General features: G+C 42.2%; 1 non-coding gene across 1 annotated transcript; it reads left to right on the top strand.

The window, feature by feature from the left end:
* Positions 1 to 4,338: 4,338 nt before the first annotated feature.
* On the top strand, positions 4,339 to 4,410 carry TRNAY-GUA (transfer RNA tyrosine (anticodon GUA)). Its single transcript has one exon. It is a non-coding gene; the product is annotated as a tRNA-Tyr (tRNA).
* Positions 4,411 to 5,431: the final 1,021 nt, after the last annotated feature.

Raw genomic sequence — 5,431 nt, 5'->3', positions numbered from 1 at the left:
GAGAGAGATAGAGAAGATGCAGAAGAAAAGCTTAAAGCTAGCAGAGGTTGGTTCATGACGTTTAAGTAAAGAAGCTATTTCCGTAACATAAAAGTACAAGATGAATCAGCAGGTGCTGATGCAGAAGCTGCAGAAAGGTATCCGGCTGCTAAGTCAGTTCAGTTGTGTCCGACTCTGTGTGACCCCATAGACGGCAGCCCACCAGGCTCCCCCGTCCCTGGGATTCTCCAGGCAAGAACACTGGAGTGGGTTGCCATTTCCTTCTCCAATGCATGAAAGTGAAAAGTGAAAGTGAAGTCGCTCAGTCGTGTCTGACTCTTAGCGACCCCATGGACTGCAGCCTTCCAGGCTCCTCCGTCCAGGGGTTTTCCAGGCAAGAGGACTGGAGTGGGGTGCCATTGCCTTCTCTGAAGGTATCCAGACTATCTAGCTAAAACAATCCATGAAGTTGGCTACTCTAAACAGCTGCTTGTCAATGGACAGCTACATGTAAAAGAATGAAATTAGAACACAAAGATAAAGTCAAAGTGGATTGAGGACTTAATGGTGTTTGGCCTTACATTAGGTCTTCAATCCACTTTGACTATATTTTTGTGTTCTAATTTCATTCTTTTACATGTATCTGTCCAGTTTACCTAGTATCACTTATTGAAGAGGCTGTCTTTTTTCCATTGTATATTCTTGCCTCCTTTGTCAAAGGTATGGTACCCATAGGTGGGTGGGCTTATATATGGGTTTTCTATCCTTTCCCTTTGATCTATATTTCTGTTTTTATGCCAGTACCATATTGTCTTGATTACTATAGCTTTGTGTGTGTATGTGTGTGCTTAGTCGATCAGTCGTGTCCAACTCTTGCAACCCCATAGACTGTAGCCTGCCAGGCTCCTCTGTCCATGAGAATCTCCAGACAAGAATACTGGAGTGGGTTGCCATTTCCTTCTCCAGGGGATGTTCCCAACCCAGGGATCGAACCCGGGTCTCTTGCATTGCAGGAGGCAGTGTTGTAGGCAGCTTCATAGTTTTGCAGTATAGTCCAAAGTCAAGGACCTTGATTCTTCCAGCTTCATTTGCTTCTCAAGACTGCTTTGGCTATTTAGGGTCTTTTGTGCTTCCATACAAGTTGTAAAAATTTTTCTAGTTCTGTGGATAATGCCATTAGTAATTTAATAGGGATTCCAGTTCACTTTATAATTCCAGTTCCTCTTTATAATTTCCTCTTCCTTCAGACCGTGAATGGTTTGGTGTTCCTCATTCCCTAAGAGGATTTTCTAGATATTTCCCTAAACAAAGGTCCATCTCCATTAGTATATGGAAATAGTGATGGTTAATGTTTTTTTTTGTTTGTCTTAAATATTAATATTTTCTTATCATTACATCTATTACTATTGAAAATTACTTAAGTGTGTGATAAGACAGTGATAACAGAAAGATATGGCTATAGGATGAATTGTATGCTTAATTTCATAGGAAAGTATCCACTAAACATTAGTGCAAAAAGCAGATTATGAAGGATTACAAAACACTATGTGCAGTTCGATACTTGATAAGTCTATTAGTTGTCATAGACTAAAACAAGTGATCCCCTCTGGGTCCATCCTGATATGGAAGAGCCTTTGTTCTCACTCAAATCCTCATAACTGTTGTGCCTTCCTATACCACTTTCACGAACAGTTACAGACTCTGGGGGCTTATTCTGCCCCAAATACTGTTCTGTGCACTTCACAGGAACTAATTCATTTAAACTCATTCAAAACAACCCACAGAGGAATGCACCACTATTATTCCCACTTTATAACTGGGTAAACTGAGGCACAGAGAAGTTAAGTGCCTTGTTCAACTCATAAAGCAATCAGTAGGCAAACCAAATTTGAACCCAGAAAATCTGGTTTGGGACCATACATTCTTTCTACTAAGCTGGGCTGTTTATCCTCTTTCCTCTCTACTTCTTGGCTATTTGTTCCTACTTCAATCGGTTCTGCTTCAATTGACATTTGCCATCTCTCCTGTGTGTTCCTCTGTTTGTTAAGGCAGAGTGAGGATGTTCAGAGTAAATATAATCTAACTTAGTAAGTCAATAACCTTAATTTTATGTACAATTCTAAATCAACACCTTGTGGTCAAAGGAATGTTTATTAAAGCTCTCCTGGCCCTCCCATATAGAAAGGGAATAGGTCTTTCCTTGTCGTTTAGAAACCTCTTCTTGTTTAACACAGGTATGAGGCTGTTTCCAGTAGTTGAGTAGCTGGGAATCTGATTGTCGGATGTCATCATGCCGTGATGGTTATACACGTAGTGCTATTTGCTGGTTGGCCCCTTTACTGTCTATGGACGAGCTCAGAGATAAGGGGGTTAAGGGAGCATCTGGTGCCTCCAGTGATAAACTTGAAAAAGCCCCAGGCCTGTAAATAATAGGTTGTGGGTGGATTATTTTCTTTTTTAATTTACCCATGGACAGTCTCTGAGGTGAAGAATAATGGGTGGGAGATTCCCACACAGCTTAGTGACCCTGAGAACACACTTGACAGTGAGCAGTGCCCTTTCTTCCCTGTTCCACTGTAGCGAGGCCCTCCACAGGACTTCTGAAGCATACCCACTCAGCCGATGTTTGCTTCCTCCACGGGAGAAATGAGCAGCCCGGTTGGCAGGAGAACAGTGGGCCTCCCAGGATGTTGTTATGAAGTTATGTTTTCATCTTGTTCCAACCTCTGCCTGGTTGGAGAGAACTTTCTTCTCTGTAAGAGTGCATCATAAATGTGTCACCACATGCTTTCTTGGTAAGAACTGGTAATTCTTCATGTCTTCCTTCAAATGTTTTAGTAATCAATTTCCCTGAAGTCTCCTGATGGAGAATATTAAGCCAGGATATCAAAGACAGCTGCACAAGTGAGGGTGCTAAGAGAGGGGGAAGGTGACACTGATTTCCAGTAGATAAGATGATGTTTGTTACTGTGGTCTCCAAAACCAAATACATGATGAAAATTAATAGGACATTCCTGGAGCTTGGTTATACATGAACTGATTTTTCTTGTGCTCTCTGTGGCTGCAGTGGGAGAAAAGGCCTCGGAAGATGACATGAGATGATTGAAAAGCAAATGCCTTTGCACCGAATTTATTATCGAGTCTTTGCAGTTGGTTGACAGTGGGATTCTGCTCTCCACCCTTCTTACTGCTCTACCATGTCTTATCTATTATTATAAGGTATCCAGGTGGCTCAGAGGCAAAGGGCCCGCCTGCCGATGCAGGAGACCTGGATTCCATATCTGGGTCAGGAAGATCCCCTGGAGAAGGAAATGGCAACCCACTCCAGTATTCTTGCCTGGGAAATCCCATGGACAAAGGAGCCTGGAGGGCTACAGTCCATGGAGTCACAAAAGAGTCAGTCACGACTTAGTGACTAAACAACAGCAATACTTTAAATGAACACATGTGAAAAATTGATGCTTTTGAACTGTGGTGTTGGAGAAGACTCTTGAGAGTCCCTTGGACTGTAAGGAGATCCAACCAGTCCATCCTAAAAGAAATCAGTCCTGAATATTCATTGGAAGGACTGATGCTAACACTGAAACTCTAATACTTTGGCCACCTAATGGGAAGAACTGACTCATTTGCAAAGACCCTGATGCTGGGAAAGATTGAAGGTGGGAGGAAAAGAGGGGATGACAGATGATGAGATGGTTGGATGGCATCACCGACTCAATGGACATGAGTTTGAGTAAACTCCGAGAGTTGGTGATGGACAGGGAGGCCTGGCATGCTGCACTCCATGGGGTCACAGAGTCAGACCTGACTGAGCGACTGAACTGAACTGAAGGCCCTCGCATAATCTCCCTTTAAATCATGTGTTCTTCTGGACATGTACAGATTGCCTTGGGCTCCTGTAAGATGCCAAACTTTTGCATGTTAGGATTGCTGCCCCATGGCCCTTTGATTGACTGTGTTGCCTTTGTTATCACAGTAACTCAACCTAGATTTGCCCTTTCACACAAATGTGCCATCAGTAGCTTAATTTTGACAGTTTTAGTTATGTGTCTTCTTGTACCATATTGTCACACACTGACAAGAAGCAGTGTAGTTTGCTAAATATAAATCCTATGGCAAAAAGAAAGAAATAGATCTTGGGGTAAAAGCCATAAATTATTTTTGAGTTCATTTCCTGCATGTTGGATCAAGAACCATTTCTAGGTGATGAAAAAATGTTTTAATACTTAGTTTATAAAAAACAAAGTGTTTTAAGCAGAAAACTAATGAATGATTTAATAACATCGAAAATTTATCCTTCAATTGTATGCAGTTACCATAAAATAGGTAATTGCGTACAAAAAAAAAAAAAATTGGGTTTCCCTGGTGGCTCAGATGGTAAAGCGTCTGCCTGTAATGCAGGAGACCCGGGTTCGATTCCTGGGTCGGGAAGATCCCCTGGAGAAGGAAATGGCAATCCACTCCAGCACTCTTGCCTGGAAAATCCCATGGATGGAGGAGCCTGATAGGCTACAGTCCATGGGGTTGCAAAGAGTCGTACACAACTGAGCAACTTCACTTTCACCATAAAATACTAGTAAAAATAAGGATGTGGTAAGACCAACCTCACTTATGGCACCAAATTTATACATGCTCCGCTCTACTGAAGGAAGTTCACGATGGTTTGTGACTCCAAACATGAAGGATCACAGGGTGATGCTGGTATAGACATACACTGACCATCTGGTATGGAGGAGGTCAGTTACCTTGGAGACATCTGATCTCAAGCATAGTTTTGTGAGGAATACAATATAATTTTTGAAAAATGGATTATAGACATCCCTGGTGGTCGAATGGTTACGAATCCGCCTGCCAATGCAAAGGTTGCAGTTTTGACCCCTGGTCTTGGAAGATTCCACATGCTGCGGAGCAACTAAGCCTAGGTGCCACAACTACTGAGCCCAAGTACTGTAGCTACTGAAGCCCACATGCCTAGAACCTGTGCTGTACAAGAGAAGCCACTGCAACAAGAAGCCAGCACCCTGCAACTGGAAAGTAGCCCCCGTTTGCCACAACTAGAGAAAAGCCTGCATGCACCAACAAAGACCCAGTGCAGCCAAAAATAACTAAATGAATAAAACTTAGAAACAGGTTTCAACAGGCTGGCTCAGGTGGTAGAATATGAACATGAAACTGTTCAACTCATTGTTGAGTCCATGTTCCTAACAACAGCAACAATAACAACAAGTTTCAGTGCTTATGTGCCAGAATATTCACTCTGCCTCTATTCCCATCAATCCCAGCTCAAGGTTTCTTATATTTTGTCTTCTCTTTTAGATTATTTTTTATTTGGTCAGCATTTGATATGATAAAAGCTTAGCCTTATGAATGAAATGTTTTTTATCTGATATATCTGAAGTCTGAATGCCCAAATGTGGCTTTCCAGAGATGAAACAGTCTGCCCTTTGGCCAG

Source organism: Budorcas taxicolor, chromosome 1 (genome assembly GCF_023091745.1).
Source record: "Budorcas taxicolor isolate Tak-1 chromosome 1, Takin1.1, whole genome shotgun sequence".
In the NCBI taxonomy this organism is placed as follows: Eukaryota; Metazoa; Chordata; class Mammalia; order Artiodactyla; family Bovidae; genus Budorcas; species Budorcas taxicolor.
Note: the sequence above shows the minus strand (reverse complement) of the source record. Positions and strands in the feature narration are given on the sequence as shown.